Raw genomic sequence first — 17,896 nt, forward strand, 5'->3', positions numbered from 1 at the left:
GATGACTTTATACATACTTCCAGACATACCTCCGATACCTGCCCATTTTCTACTTCTAATCTGGCGTATACTGTCCCCAATACATCTCCGCGTCCAAGTCCAAGTAAGCGGGCACGATCTTCCTGATGACTTTATACATTCTTCCAGGTATACCTTCGATACCTGTTCATTTTCTGCATCGATTTGGATCATGGTAGCAGCAGAGACGAACTGTTTTGCAGCCGATATATTTTTTAAATTGCTAATTGCGAATAGTTCAACTCTCTTCACGCTAACCAATAGAAAATTAAATTATGCGAATTTCCAAATGACTCACTCTCGTCGTTGGGCAGTAAGCGACACAAAAAGGCTATGCTTTAATAAAACGTTTGACAAATTTTTGACAGTAATTTTTGAAATTTCGTTAACGACCGTCAGCCACATCAACGATTATTCTGATGATGATAAACATAACGCTCCGCTCTTGTTACTGCAAACCCAACTTTTTGCGATCATTGCGAACGCCACATCGGACATTAGATGATTTACATTGTGTGCGTGTACTTTGGTTGTTTGCTTGTCTGTGTCTGTCCCTCTGCCTTCCAAAAAGTCCCAAATTTATGACAGTCTTACATTTTCGAGAGAGCTTAATTTGTTACGACGTGTGGCATGATGGCAGTGGCATAAAAATGACGTCGCACAGCCGTGTTGTTAGTGTCACTACAAGTAGCTGCCATTATTACGCTTGATGGGGTCTAACGCAAAACAAAAATATTTGTTAGACCGTGGAGCAAAAAAAGCACACACACACTGAGGACAGGCAGGCACAGAGAGCCAAACCGCAACAAATGTGGCCAATTTCAATGGTTGTTAGTGAGCGAGAGACAACCGTTAAATTAGCACATAACTTAGTAACTCATTTGTCATAATTTGAATATAAGCCGCCACTTCAGTGCTTTTGTTTCTTTTGGGGACACCTAAACTAAACTACCTGTGTCAGTAATAATGGTAATTTGATTTTTCGGTTTTATTTTTCGGTGGGGGTTTGTTAAGAATTTAGTGAATATGACCTACTTCAAAATACTCACAGTAGATTGGTAGATAATTTGAAGGGATAGGCAATTGCAAATTTATTCATAGATCAGAATTGTGGATTCTGAAGATTTCCTTCAAGGCTTTTGGTTTACCTGCAAAATAAGAAAAGAAAAAACTAGATTAGAATATAATTTTGAAATGTTATAATATGAGATCAAATAAAATATATTTTTTAATTAATCTTTAATTAATCATTTTCCATACGAAAATATTTGACTCAAATTATTTTCTATACGAAAATATTTGACTCGAATTATTTTCTATACGAAAACATTTCATTCGAAATATTTTCTATACGAAAACATTTCATTCGAAATATTTTCTATACGAAAACATTTCATTCGAAATATTTTCTATACGAAAACATTTCATTCGAAATATTTTCTATACGAAAACATTTCATTCGAAATATTTTCTATACGAAAACATTTCATTCGAAATATTTTCTATACGAAAACATTTCATTCGAAATATTTTCTATACGAAAACATTTCATTCGAAATATTTTCTATACGAAAACATTTCATTCGAAATATTTTCTATACGAAAACATTTCATTCGAAATATTTTCTATACGAAAACATTTCATTCGAAATATTTTCTATACGAAAACATTTCATTCGAAATATTTTCTATACGAAAACATTTCATTCGAAATATTTTCTATACGAATACATTTCATTCGAAATATTTTCTATACGAAAACATTTCATTCGAAATATTTTCTATACGAAAACATTTCATTCGAAATATTTTCTATACGAAAACATTTCATTCGAAATATTTTCTATACGAAAACATTTCATTCGAAATATTTTCTATACGAAAACATTTCATTCGAAATATTTTCTATACGAAAACATTTCATTCGAAATATTTTCTATACGAAAACATTTCATTCGAAATATTTTCTATACGAAAACATTTCATTCGAAATATTTTCTATACGAAAACATTTCATTCGAAATATTTTCTATACGAAAACATTTCATTCGAAATATTTTCTATACGAAAACATTTCATTCGAATTATTTTCTATACGAAAATATTTCATTCGAATTATTTTCTATACGAAAATATTTCATTCGAATTATTTTCTATACGAAAATATTTCATTCGAATTATTTTCTATACGAAAATATTTCATTCGAATTATTTTCTATACGAAAATATTTCATTCGAATTATTTTCTATACGAAAATATTTCATTCGAATTATTTTCTATACGAAAATAATTCATTCTAATTATTTTCTATACGAAAATATTTCATTCGAATTATTTTCTATACGAAAATATTTCATTCGAATTATTTTCTATACGAAAACATTACATTCGAAATATTTTCTATACGAAAACATTTCATTCGAAATATTTTCTATACGAAAACATTTCATTCGAAATATTTTCGTATAGAAAACATTTCATTCGAAATATTTTCTATACGAAAACATTTCATTCGAAATATTTTCTATACGAAAACATTTCATTCGAAATATTTTCTATACGAAAACATTTCATTCGAAATATTTTCTATACGAAAACATTTCATTCGAAATATTTTCTATACGAAAACATTTCATTCGAAATATTTTCTATACGAAAACATTTCATTCGAAATATTTTCTATACGAAAACATTTCATTCGAAATATTTTCTATACGAAAACATTTCATTCGAAATATTTTCTATACGAAAACATTTCATTCGAAATATTTTCTATACGAAAACATTTCATTCGAAATATTTTCTATACGAAAACATTTCATTCGAAATATTTTCTATACGAAAACATTTCATTCGAGATAATTTCTATCTGGAAATATTTCATTCCAAATATTTTCTATACGAAAACATTTCATTCCAAATATTTTCTATACGAAAACATTTCATTCGAAATATTTTCTATACGAAACTATTTCATTCGAATTATTTTCTATACGAAAACATTTCATTCGAAATATTTTCTATACGAAAACATTTCATTCGAAATATTTTCTATACGAAAACATTTCATTCGAAATACTTTCTATACGAAAAAATTTCATTCGAAATATTTTCTATACGAAAACATTTCATATTCGAAATATTTTCTATACGAAAACATTTCATATTCGAAATATTTTCTATACGAAAACATTTCATATTCGAAATATTTTCTATACGAAAACATTTCATATTCGAAATATTTTCTATACGAAAACATTTCATATTCGAAATATTTTCTATACGAAAACATTTCATATTCGAAATATTTTCTATACGAAAACATTTCATATTCGAAATATTTTCTATACGAAAACATTTCATATTCGAAATATTTTCTATACGAAAACATTTCATATTCGAAATATTTTCTATACGAAAACATTTCATATTCGAAATATTTTCTATACGAAAACATTTCATATTCGAAATATTTTCTATACGAAAACATTTCATATTCGAAATATTTTCTATACGAAAACATTTCATATTCGAAATATTTTCTATACGAAAACATTTCATATTCGAAATATTTTCTATACGAAAACATTTCATATTCGAAATATTTTCTATACGAAAACATTTCATATTCGAAATATTTTCTATACGAAAACATTTCATATTCGAAATATTTTCTATACGAAAACATTTCATATTCGAAATATTTTCTATACGAAAACATTTCATATTCGAAATATTTTCTATACGAAAACATTTCATATTCGAAATATTTTCTATACGAAAACATTTCATATTCGAAATATTTTCTATACGAAAACATTTCATATTCGAAATATTTTCTATACGAAAACATTTCATATTCGAAATATTTTCTATACGAAAACATTTCATATTCGAAATATTTTCTATACGAAAACATTTCATATTCGAAATATTTTCTATACGAAAACATTTCATATTCGAAATATTTTCTATACGAAAACATTTCATATTCGAAATATTTTCTATACGAAAACATTTCATATTCGAAATATTTTCTATACGAAAACATTTCATATTCGAAATATTTTCTATACGAAAACATTTCATATTCGAAATATTTTCTATACGAAAACATTTCATATTCGAAATATTTTCTATACGAAAACATTTCATATTCGAAATATTTTCTATACGAAAACATTTCATATTCGAAATATTTTCTATACGAAAACATTTCATATTCGAAATATTTTCTATACGAAAACATTTCATATTCGAAATATTTTCTATACGAAAACATTTCATATTCGGAATATTTTCTATACGAAAACATTTCATATTCGGAATATTTTCTATACGAAAACATTTCATATTCGAAATATTTTCTATACGAAAACATTTCATATTCGGAATATTTTCTATACGAAAACATTTCATATTCGAAATATTTTCTATACGAAAACATTTCATATTCGAAATAGTTTCTATACGAAAACATTTTATTCGAAATATTTTCTATACGAAAACATTTTATTCGAATTATTTTCTATACGAAAACATTTTATCATTCGAAATATTTTCTATACGAAAACATTTCATTCGAATTATTTTCTTTTCGAAGTATTTTATATGCGAAAATATATTATTCGAAGTATTTTCTATGCGAAAATATATATCATTCGAAATATTTTCTATGTGGAAATATTTTATGAGGATCCCAAGACCACATCACACGTGGGTTTTTTAAAGACTTTTAGGAGGATCCTAAGACCACATCTCACGTGGATTTTTTAAGGACTATTAGGAGGATGCTTAGACCACATCACACGTGGATTTTTTAAAGACTTTTAGGAGGATCCTTAGACCACATCACACGTGGATTTTTTTAAAGACTTTTAGGAGGATCCTTAGACCACATCACACTTGGATTTTTTAAAGACTTAGGAGGATCCTAAGGCCACATCACACGTGGATTTTTTAAAGACTTTTAGGAGGATCCTTAGACCACATCACACTTGGATTTTTTAAAGACTTTTAGGAGGATCCTAGGGCCACATCACACGTGGATTTTTAAAGACTTTTAGGAGGATCCTAAGACCACATCACACGTGGATTTTTTAAAGACTTTTAGGAGGATCCTAAGACCACACGTGGATTTTTTAAAGACTTTTAGGAGGATCCTAAGACCACATCACACGTGGATTTTTTAAAGACTATTAAGAAGGATACTTAGGCCACATCACACGTGGATTTTTTAAAGACTTTTAGGAGGATACTTAGGCCACATCACACGTGGATTTTTTAAAGACTTTTAGGAGGATCCTTAGACCACATCACACGTGGATTTTTTAAACACTTTTAGGAGGATCCTTAGACCACATCACACGTGTATTTTTTAAAGACTTTTAGGAGGATCCTTAGACCACATCACACGTGGATTTTTTAAACACTTTTAGGAGGATCCTTAGACCACATCACACGTGGATTTTTTAAACACTTTTAGGAGGATCCTTAGACCACATCACACGTGGATTTTTTTAAAGACTTTTAGGAGGATCCTTAGACCGCATCACACGTGGATTTTTTAAAGACTTTTAGGAGGATCCTTAGACCGCATCACACGTGGATTTTTTAAAGACTTTTAGGAGGATCCTTAGACCACATCACACGTGGATTTTTTAAACACTTTTAGGAGGATCCTTAGACCACATCACACGTGGATTTTTTAAACACTTTTAGGAGGATCCTTAGACCACATCACACGTGGATTTTTTTAAAGACTTTTAGGAGGATCCTAAGACCACATCACACGTGGATTTTTTTAAAGACTTTTAGGAGGATCCTTAGACCACATCACACTTGGATTTTTTAAAGACTTTTAGGAGGATCCTAAGGCCACATCACACGTGGATTTTTTAAAGACTTTTAGGAGGATCCTTAGACCACATCACACGTGGATTTTTTAAAGACTTTTAGGAGGATCCTTAGACCACATCACACTTGGATTTTTTAAAGACTTTTAGGAGGATCCTAAGACCACACGTGGATTTTTTAAAGACTTTTAGGAGGATCCTAAGACCACATCACACGTGGATTTTTTAAAGACTTTTAGGAGGATCCTAAGACCACATCACACGTGGATTTTTTACATACTTTTAGGAGGATCCTTAGACCACATCACACGTGGATTTTTTAAACACTTTTAGGAGGATCCTTAGACCACATCACACGTGGATTTTTTATAGACTTTTAGGAGGATCCTTAGACCACATCACACGTGGATTTTTTAAACACTTTTAGGAGGATCCTTAGACCACATCACACGTGGATTTTTTAAAGACTTTTAGGAGGATCCTTAGACCACATCACACGTGGATTTTTTAAAGACTTTTAGGAGGATCCTTAGACCACATCACACGTGGATTTTTTAAACACTTTTAGGAGGATCCTTAGACCACATCACACGTGGATTTTTTAAACACTTTTAGGAGGATCCTTAGACCACATCACACGTGGATTTTTTATAGACTTTTAGGAGGATCCTTAGACCACATCACACGTGGATTTTTTAAACACTTTTAGGAGGATCCTTAGACCACATCACACGTGGATTTTTTAAAGACTTTTGGGAGGATCCTTAGACCACATCACACGTGGATTTTTTAAAGACTTTTAGGAGGATCCTAAGGCCACATCACACGTGGATTTTTTAAAGACTTTTAGGAGGATCTTAATACCAAATCACACGTGGATTTTTTAAAGACTTTTAGGAGGATCCTAAGACCACATAACACGTGGATTTTTTAAAGACTTTTAGGAGGATCCTTAGACCACATCACACGTGGATTTTTTAAAGACTTTTAGGAGGATCCTAAGACCACATCACACGTGGATTTTTTAAAGACTTTTAGGAGGATCCTAAGACCACATCACACGTGGATTTTTTTTAAGACTTTTAGTAGGATCTTAAGATCACATCAGACGTGGATTTTTTAAAGACTTTTAGGAGGATCCTAATACCACATCACATGTGTATTTTTAAAAGAATTTTAGGAGGATCCTAAGGCCACATCACACGTTGATTTTTTAAAGACTTTTAGGAGGATACTTAGGCCACATCACACGTGGATTTTTTAAAGACTTTTAGGAGGATACTTAGGCCACATCACACGTGGATTTTTTAAAGACTTTTAGGAGGATCCTTAGACCACATCACACGTGGATTTTTTAAAGACTTTTAGGAGGATCCTTAGACCACATCACACGTGGATTTTTTAAACACTTTTAGGAGGATCCTTAGACCACATCACACGTGGATTTTTTAAACACTTTTAGGAGGATCCTTAGACCACATCACACGTGGATTTTTTATAGACTTTTAGGAGGATCCTTAGACCACATCACACGTGGATTTTTTAAACACTTTTAGGAGGATCTTTAGACCACATCACACGTGGATTTTTTAAACACTTTTAGGAGGATCCTTAGACCACATCACACGTGGATTTTTTAAAGACTTTTGGGAGGATCCTTAGACCACATCACACGTGGATTTTTTAAAGACTTTTAGGAGGATCCTTAGACCACATCACACGTGGATTTTTTAAAGACTTTTGGGAGGATCCTTAGACCACATCACACGTGGATTTTTTAAAGACTTTTAGGAGGATCCTAAGACCACATCACACGTGGATTTTTTAAAGACTTTTAGGAGGATCTTAAGAGCACATCACACGTGGATTTTTTAAAGACTTTTAGGAGGATCCTTAGACCACATCACACGTGGATTTTTTAAAGACTTTTAGGAGGATCCTTAGACCACATCACACGTGGATTTTTTAAAGACTTTTAGGAGGATCCTTAGACCACATCACACGTGGATTTTTTAAAGACTTTTGGGAGGATCCTTAGACCACATCACACGTGGATTTTTTAAAGACTTTTAGGAGGATCCTAAGACCACATCACACGTGGATTTTTTAAAGACTTTTAGGAGGATCTTAAGAGCACATCACACGTGGATTTTTTAAAGACTTTTAGGAGGATCCTTAGACCACATCACACGTGGATTTTTTAAAGACTTTTGGGAGGATCCTTAGACCACATCACACGTGGATTTTTTAAAGACTTTTAGGAGGATCCTTAGACCACATCACACGTGGATTTTTTAAAGACTTTTGGGAGGATCCTTAGACCACATCACACGTGGATTTTTTAAAGACTTTTAGGAGGATCCTAAGGCCACATCACACGTGGATTTTTTAAAGACTTTTAGGAGGATCTTAAGAGCACATCACACGTGGATTTTTTAAAGACTTTTAGGAGGATCCTTAGACCACATCACACGTGGATTTTTTAAAGACTTTTAGGAGGATCCTTAGACCACATCACACGTGGATTTTTTAAAGACTTTTAGGAGGATCCTTAGACCACATCACACGTGGATTTTTTAAAGACTTTTAGGAGGATCCTTAGACCACATCACACGTGGATTTTTTAAAGACTTTTAGGAGGATCCTTAGACCACATCACACGTGGATTTTTTAAAGACTTTTGGGAGGATCCTTAGACCACATCACACGTGGATTTTTTAAACACTTTTAGGAGGATCCTTAGACCACATCACACGTGGATTTTTTAAACACTTTTAGGAGGATCCTTAGACCACATCACACGTGGATTTTTTAAACACTTTTAGGAGGATCCTTAGACCACATCACACGTGGATTTTTTAAACACTTTTAGGAGGATCCTTAGACCACATCACACGTGGATTTTTTAAAGACTTTTGGGAGGATCCTTAGACCACATCACACGTGGATTTTTTAAAGACTTTTAGGAGGATCCTAAGACCACATAACACGTGGATTTTTTAAAGACTTTTAGGAGGATCCTTAGACCACATCACACGTGGATTTTTTAAAGACTTTTAGGAGGATCCTTAGACCACATCACACGTGGATTTTTTTAAGACTTTTAGTAGGATCTTAAGATCACATCAGACGTGGATTTTTTAAAGACTTTTAGGAGGATCCTAATACCACATCACATGTGTATTTTTAAAAGAATTTTAGGAGGATCCTAAGGCCACATCACACGTGGATTTTTTAAAGACTTTTAGGAGGATCTTAAGACCACATCACACGTGGATTTTTTAAAGACTTTTAGGAGGATCCTAAGACCACATCACACGTGGATTTTTTAAAGTCTTTTAGGAGGATCCTTAGACCACATCACACGTGGATTTTTTAAAGACTTTTAGGAGGATCCTTAGACCACATCACACGTGGATTTTTTAAAGACTTTTAGGAGGATCCTAAGACCACATCACACGTGGATTTTTTAAATACTTTTAGGTTGATCCTAAGATCACATCACACGTGGATTTTTTAAAGACTTTTAGGAGGATCCTTAGACCACATCACACGTGGATTTTTTAAAGACTTTTAGGAGGATCCTAAGGCCACACGTGGATTTGTTAAAGACTTTTAGGAGGATCCTAAGACCGCATCAGACGTGGATTTTTTTGAAGACTTTTAGGAGGATCCTTAGACTACATCACACGTGGATTTTTTAAAGACTTTTAGGAGGATCCTAAGACCGCATCAGACGTGGATTTTTTAAAGACTTTTAGGAGGATCCTAAGACCACATCACACGTGGATTTTTTAAAGACTTTTAGGAGGATCCTTAGACCACATCATCCTTAGAAAATTTGTTTAAAAATATTTTTCCCACTTTAGTTACCATTTGAAAATTGTCCCATACATGATCTCAATCTTCAATTTTCATTGCTAATTTCACTTAACAACAACAACAAAAAGCTGGCGAAAAACATTTAGCAAATACTCAGAACATTTAACATTTATGACCACCAATAAAATTGAAAAATGAATAGGACTGGCATTTGTATGGTTGCCGGTCAAATGCTTGGTTTAGTGGGTTGGCGGAAGAGGTGGTTGGTTGGATGCAGCAGCGTTGACATTGTTGGTTTTAAACATTTTCTCTATATATTTTCCTCTCAGCTGTCCGGGGTAGTATTATTTTCACGATGATGTCACTTTTGGTGGTTTTCATTAAGAAAAAAAAAAAACAAAACCAACAACCAGAAACAACAACAAGCTACAATTTCCATTACATTTGTTTGTTGGCAATGTTGTTTTTTGCTGTTGTTTTTGTAATTATACACTTTATATGAGAAATTCTGAAATTCTATGCACGTAAGGAAGTGCCACTGAGGTGTCGTTTCATTGTTGGGTGGTTGGCTGACTGACTGACCAGTGTTGCCCGTGAATATGATTCCCTCGTACAGTTAATGTTGAGGTTGTTGCTGTAGTTGTTCCTGTTTTTATTTGTGGCGTATTTCCATTCGCGTTCATTGATACACAATGACAACCAGAACATTGTAAAGCTTTGCTCTGCTGGCTCCCAAATGCTGCTAATATGATTAAAATAATAATTAGAAAATGAATGAGTGTTATTTGTATTGCCACAATATGAATGATAAACAGACAAACAAACATACTTATTTAACCTAACCCCAAAGAATTTTCTTATGATACTTTGCACCTGTGCCTGAGTGTAAAAGTGTGTTGCCAATAATTTTATTTACATTTTACATATGTAGTATCAGGTGTATCAGGTGTGTATATAATATGTATACTTCCCCTTTTCCACCTAACGTACGTGGGTGGCCTCCATATAACAGAAATTGTTGAAACTTTTTTCCTCTGCCGGAAGGAAAACTTTTTATTTGTGTCAACAAAGTTTATTGGCCTAGGCAGGAAAGCGAATGAATTAAAAGCTGCGAAAAGAAGGAAGTATTTTCTAAAGAGCTGGGTAAATAGGTAAATGGATAATTAATTTATTAAGAAAATCCACTTTTAGTTTGGTATTTGTTAGCTCCCAAATATCTTAATGAGATCTAAGTTTCATTTGGTCTTTGGTAACTCCAAAAAATCTTTAAAAAATCTTTGGTTGCTTTAAAAATCTTTAAAAAATCTTTGGTTGCATCAAAAATCTTTAAAAAATCCACGTCTAATTTGGTCTTTGGTAACTCCAAAAAAATCTTTAAAAAATCCACGTCTAATTTGGTCTTTGGTAACTCCAAAAAAATCTTTAAAAAATCCACGTCTAATTTGGTCTTTGGTAACTCCAAAAAATCTTTAAAAAATCCACGTCTAGTTTGGTCTTTGGTAACTCCAAAAAGTCTTTAAAAAATCCACGTCTAATTTGGTCTTTGGTAACTCCAAAAAATATTTTAAAAATCCACGTCTAATTTGGTCTTTGGTAACTCCAAAAAATCTTTAAAAAATCCACGTCTAATTTGGTCTTCGGTAACTCCAAAAAATCTTTAAAAAATCCACGTCTAATTTGGTCTTTGGTAACTCCAAAAAATCTTTAAAAAATCCACGTCTAATTTGGTCTTTGGTAACTCCAAAAAATCTTTAAATAATCCACATCTAATTTGGTCTTTGGTAACTCCAAAAAATCTTTAAAAAATCCACGTCTAATTTGGTCTTTGGTAACTCCAAAAAATCTTTAAAAAATCCACGTCTAATTTGGTCTTCGGTAACTCCAAAAAATCTTTAAAAAATCCACGTCTAATTTGGTCTTTGGTAACTCCAAAAAATCTTTAAAAAATCCACTTCTAATTTGGCCTTTGGTAACTCCAAAAAATCTTTAAAGAATCCACATCTAATTTGGTCTTTGGTAACTCCAAAAAATCTTTAAAAAATCCACGTCTAATTTGGTCTTTGGTAACTCCAAAAATTCTTTAAAAATCCACGTTTAATTTGGTCTTTGGTAACTCCAAAAATCTTTAAAAAATCCACGTCTAAATTGGTCTTTGGTAACTCCAAAAATCTTTAAAAATTCCACGTCTAAATTGGTCTTTGGTAACTCCAAAAAAATCTTTAAAAAATTCACGTCTAATTTGGTCTTTGGTAACTCCAAAAAATCTTTAAAAAATCCACGTCTAATTTGGTCTTTGGTAACTCGAAAAAAAATCTTTAAAAAATCCACGTCTAATTTGGTCTTTGGAAACTCGAAAAAAAATCTTTAAAAAATCCACGTCTAATTTGGTCTTTGGTAACTCCAAAAAATCTTAAAAAAATCCACGTCTAATTTGGTCTTTGGTAACTCCAAAAAATCTTAAAAAAATCCACGTCTTATTTGGTCTTTGGTAACTCCAAAAAATCTTTAATAAATCCACGTCTACTCTGGACTTTGGTAACTCCAAAAAATCTTTAAAAAATCCACGTCTAATTTGGTCTTTGGTAACTCCAAAAAATCTTAAAAAAATCCACGTCTACTTTGGTCTTTGGTAACTCCAAAAAATCTTTAAAAAATCCACGTTTATTTTGGTCTTTGGTAACTCCAAAAAATCCTTAAAAAATCCACGTCTAATTTGGTCTTTGGTAACTCCAAAAAATCTTTAAAAAATCCAAGTCTAATTTGGTCTTTGGTAACTCCAAAAAATCCTTAAAAATTCCACGTCTACTTTGGTATTCGGTAACTCCAAAAAATCTTTAAAAAATCCACGTCCAATTTGGTCTTTGGTAACTCCAAAAAATCCACGTCTTATTTGGTCTTTGGTAACTTCAAAAAATCTTTAAAAAATCCACGTCTAATTTGGTCTTTGGTAACTCCAAAAAATCCACGTCTACTTTTGTATTTGGTAACTCCAAAAAATCTTTAAAAAAAATCCACGTCTAATTTGGTCTTTGGTAACTCCAAAAAATTTTTAAAAAATCCACGTTTAATTTGGTCTTTGGTAACTCCAAAAAATCTTTAAAAAATCCACGTCTAATTTGGTCTTTGGTAACTCCAAAAAATCTTTAAAAAATCCACGTCTAATTTGGTCTTTGGTAACTCCAAAAAATCTTTAAAAAAATCCACGTCTAATTTGGTCTTTGGTAACTCCAAAAAATCTTTAAAAAAAATCCACGTCTAATTTGGTCTTTGGTAACTCCAAAAAATCTTTAAAAAATCCACGTTTAATTTGGTCTTTGGTAACTCCAAAAAATCTTTAAAAAATCCACGTCTAATTTGGTCTTTGGTAACTCCAAAAAATCTTTAAAAAATCCACGTCTAATTTGGTCTTTGGTAACTCCAAAAAATCTTTAAAAAAATCCACGTCTAATTTGGTCTTTGGTAACTCCAAAAAATCTTTAAAAAAAATCCACGTCTAATTTGGTCTTTGGTAACTCCAAAAAATCTTTAAAAAATCCACGTTTAATTTGGTCTTTGGTAACTCCAAAAAATCTTTAAAAAATCCACGTCTAATTTGGTCTTTGGTAACTCCAAAAAATCCACGTCTAATTTTGTCTTTGGTAACTCCAAAAAATCTTTTAAAAATCCACGTCTAATTTGGTCTTTGGTAACTCCAAAAACTTCTTTAAAAAATCCACGTCTAATTTGGTCTTTGGTAACTCCAAATAACTTCTTTAAAAAATCCACGTCTAATTTGGTCTTTGGTAACTCCAAATAACCTTTAAAAAATCCACGTCTAATTTGGCTTTGGTAACTCCAAAAAATCTTTAAAAAATCCACGTCTAATTTGGTCTTTGGTAACTCCAAAAAATCTTTAAAAAATCCAAGTCTAATTTGGTCTTTGGTAACTCCAAAAAATCTTTAAAAAATCCTCGTCTAATTTGGTCTTTGGTAACTCCAAAAAATCTTTAAAAAATCCACGTCTAATTTGGCCTTTGGTAACTCCAAAAAACCTTTAAAAATCCACGACTAGTTTGGCTTTGGTAACTCCAAAAAATCTTTAAAAAATCCACGTCTAATTTGGTCTTTGGTAACTCCAAAAAATCTTTAAAAAATCCACGTCTAATTTGGTCTTTGGTAACTCCAAAAAATCTTTAAAAAATCCTCGTCTAATTTGGTCTTTGGTAACTCCAAAAAATCTTTAAAAAATCCACGTCTAATTTGGTCTTTGGTAACTCCAAAAAATCTTTAAAAAATCCACGTCTAATTTGGTCATTGCTAATCTTTAAAAAAATCACGTCTGTTTTGGTCTTTGGTTGCTTTGAAAAATCTTTAAAAAATCCACGTTTATTTTGGTCTTTGATTGCTTTGAAAAATTTTTAAAAAATCCACGTTTATTTTTGTCTATGGTTGTTCCAAAAAATCTTTAAAAAATCCACGTTTATTTTGGTCTTTGGTAGCTTTGAAAAATCTTTAAAAAATCCACGTTTATTTTGGTCTTTGGTAGCTTTGAAAAATCTTTAAAAAATCCACGTTTAATTTGGTCTTTGGTTGTTCCAAAAAATCTTTAAAAAATCCACGTTTAATTTGGTCTTTGGTAGCTTTGAAAAATCTTTAAAAAATCCACGTTTAATTTGGTCTTTGGTAGCTTTGAAAAATCTTTAAAAAATCCACGTTTAATTTGGTCTTTGGTTGTTCCAAAAAATCTTTAAAAAATCCACGTTTAATTTGGTCTTTGGTTGCTTTGAAAAATCTTTAAAAAATCCACGTTTAATTTGGTCTTTGGTTGTTCCAAAAAATCTTTAAAAAATCCACGTTTAATTTGGTCTTTGGTTGCTTTGAAAAATCTTTAAAAAATCCACGTTTATTTTGGTCTTTGGTTGCTTTGAAAAATCTTTAAAAAATCCACAATTATTTTGGTCTTTGGTTGCTTTGAAAAATCTTTAAAAAATCCACGATTATTTTGGTCTTTGGTTGCTTTGAAAAATCTTTAAAAAATCCACGATTATTTTGGTCTTTGGTTGCTTTGAAAAATCTTTAAAAAATCCACGTTTATTTTGGTCTTTGGTTGCTTTGAAAAATCTTTAAAAAATCCACGTTTATTTTGGTCTTTGGTTGCTTTGAAAAATCTTTAAAAAATCCACGTTTATTTTGGTCTTTGGTTGCTTTGAAAAATCTTTAAAAAATCCACGTTTATTTTGGTCTTTGGTTGCTTTGAAAAATCTTTAAAAAAATCCACGTTTATTTTGGTCTTTGGTTGCTTTGAAAAATCTTTAAAAAATCCACGTTTATTTTGGTCTTTGGTTGCTTTGAAAAATCTTTAAAAAATCCACGTTTGTTTTGGTCTTTGGTTGCTTTGAAAAAGCTTTAAAATATCCACGTTTATTTTGGTCTTTGGTTGCTTTGAAAAATCTTTAAAAAATCCACGTTTATTTTGGTCTTTGGTTGCTTTGAAAAATCTTTAAAAAATCCACGTTTATTTTGGTCTTTGGTTGCTTTGAAAAATCTTTAAAAAATCCACGTTTATTTTGGTCTTTGGTTGCTTTGAAAAATCTTTAAAAATCCACGTTTATTTTGGTCTTTGGTTGCTTTGAAAAATCTTTAAAAAATCCACGTTTATTTTGGTCTTTGGTTGCTTTGAAAAATCTTTAAAAAATCCACGTTTATTTTGGTCTTTGGTTGCTTTGAAAAATCTTTAAAAAATCCACGTTTATTTTGGTCTTTGGTTGCTTTGAAAAATTTTTAAAAAATCCACGTTTATTTTGGTCTTTGGTTGCTTTGAAAAATCTTTAAAAAATCCACGTCTAGTTTGGTCTTTGGTAACTCCAAAAAATCTTTAAAAAATCCACGTTTATTTTGGTCTTTGGTTGCTTTGAAAAATCTTTAAAAAATCCACGTTTATTTTGGTCTTTGGTTGCTTTGAAAAATCTTTAAAAAATCCACGTTTATTTTGGTCTTTGGTTGCTTTGAAAAATCTTTAAAAAATCCACGTTTATTTTGGTCTTTGGTTGCTTTGAAAAATCTTTAAAAAATCCACGTTTATTTTGGTCTTTGGTTGCTTTGAAAAATCTTTAAAAAATCCACGTTTATTTTGGTCTTTGGTTGCTTTGAAAAATCTTTAAAAAATCCACGTTTATTTTGGTCTTTGGTTGCTTTGAAAAATCTTTAAAAAATCCACGTTTATTTTGGTCTTTGGTTGCTTTGAAAAATCTTTAAAAAATCCACGTTTATTTTGGTCTTTGGTTGCTTTGAAAAATCTTTAAAAAATCCACGTTTATTTTGGTCTTTGGTTGCTTTGAAAAATCTTTAAAAAATCCACGTTTATTTTGGTCTTTGGTTGCTTTGAAAAATCTTTAAAAAATCCACGTTTATTTTGGTCTTTGGTTGCTTTGAAAAATCTTTAAAAAATCCACGTTTATTTTGGTCTTTGGTTGCTTTGAAAAATCTTTAAAAAATCCACGTTTATTTTGGTCTTTGGTTGCTTTGAAAAATCTTTAAAAAATCCACGTTTATTTTGGTCTTTGGTTGCTTTGAAAAATCTTTAAAAAATCCACGTTTATTTTGGTCTTTGGTTGCTTTGAAAAATCTTTAAAAAATCCACGTTTATTTTGGTCTTTGGTTGCTTTGAAAAATCTTTAAAAAATCCACGTTTATTTTGGTCTTTGGTTTCTTTGAAAAATCTTTAAAAAATCCACGTTTATTTTGGTCTTTGGTTGCTTTGAAAAATCTTTAAAAAATCCACGTTTATTTTGGTCTTTGGTTGCTTTGAAAAATCTTTAAAAAATCCACGTTTATTTTGGTCTTTGGTTGCTTTGAAAAATCTTTAAAAAATCCACGTTTATTTTGGTCTTTGGTTGCTTTGAAAAATCTTTAAAAAATCCACGTTTATTTTGGTCTTTGGTTGCTTTGAAAAATCTTTAAAAAATCCACGTTTATTTTGGTCTTTGGTTGCTTTGAAAAATCTTTAAAAAATCCACGTTTATTTTGGTCTTTGGTTGCTTTGAAAAATCTTTAAAAAATCCACGTTTAATTTGGTCTTTGGTTGTACCAAAAAATCTTTAAAAAATCCAGGTTTATTTTGATATTTGGTTGCTTTGAAAAATCTTTAAAAAATCCACGTTTATTTTGATATTTGGTTGCTTTGAAAAATCTTTAAAAAATCCACGTTTATTTTGATATTTGGTTGCTTTGAAAAATCTTTAAAAAATCCACGTTTATTTTGATATTTGGTAGCTTTGAAAAATCTTTAAAAAAAATCCACGTTCATTTTGGTCTTTGGTTGCTTTGAAAAATCTTTAAAAAATCCACGTTTATTTTGGTGTTTGGTTGCTTTGAAAAATCTTTAAAAAATCCACGTTTATTTTGGTCTTTGGTTGCTTTGAAAAATCTTTAAAAAATCCACGTTTATTTTGGTCTTTGGTTGCTTTGAAAAATCTTTAAAAAATCCACGTTTATTTTGGTCTTTGGTTGCTTTGAAAAATCTTTAAAAAATCCACGTTTATTTTGGTATTTGATATTTTCACATAGAAAATTTTGCGTGTGAAACCTGTTCACGGAGACAATGTTGCGTTTGAAACATTGTCACGGAGACAATGTTGCGTTTGAAACATTGTCACAGAGAAAATGTTGCGAATAAAATATTTTCACATAGAAAATGTTAAGGTGAAACATTTTCAAGGAGACAATGTTGCGAGTTACACCATAATATTGTGGCATAGACATTTCTCAACAAAAATTAAATATTTTCGATTCGAATATGTTGCCAAGAAACATTTCCATATAAAAACATGTTGCTGATACATAAAATTTCATTGATTTCCATGCAAGTCAACAGCGTTATTTACTACAAGTTAATGCCAATTAAAATATATTTCTGTATAAAAATATCTTATACAACCCTCTCCGTTTCTTCAAGCACCTACCACAAATTCCATTCCATTTTATTGCAAAAAGAAAAAATCCTTCAAAAAAATAACAAAAATTCTTACAAATAAAATGCACTTGTCAAACTTATGAAAAACAAAAAAAAATCATGCACAGAAAAAAACATCTGCCAACAGATTGTAATTTTTTTTACAATCTATTTGCTGTCTTTAGCCTCTCAAGTAGTCGTGGAAGAGTGTGCCGCCATATAAAAACGACATTAAAAACAAACAAGAAAACTATTCACTCTGAACAACGT

At 31.0% G+C, this 17,896-nt stretch overlaps 1 protein-coding gene across 4 annotated transcripts in view; it reads right to left on the minus strand.

Moving 5' to 3' along the window:
- Positions 1–17,896, minus strand: part of LOC141401022 (uncharacterized) — a 208,175-nt gene that overhangs the window by 94,119 nt on the left and 96,160 nt on the right. For 3 of the 4 annotated variants that reach the window (XM_073980819.1, XM_073980820.1, XM_073980821.1), the window contains one exon: positions 1,068–1,166. The exons of the other annotated variant lie outside the window; for it this stretch is intronic. The gene's annotated coding sequence lies outside the window, so the exon portion shown is untranslated. The remainder of the gene's footprint in view (positions 1–1,067; positions 1,167–17,896) is intronic. 4 annotated transcript variants of the gene reach the window in all.

The sequence above is a fragment of the Musca autumnalis genome, unplaced genomic scaffold (genome assembly GCF_047663935.1).
Source record: "Musca autumnalis isolate F117 unplaced genomic scaffold, ASM4766393v1 scaffold_4, whole genome shotgun sequence".
Taxonomy (NCBI): domain Eukaryota; kingdom Metazoa; phylum Arthropoda; class Insecta; order Diptera; family Muscidae; genus Musca; species Musca autumnalis.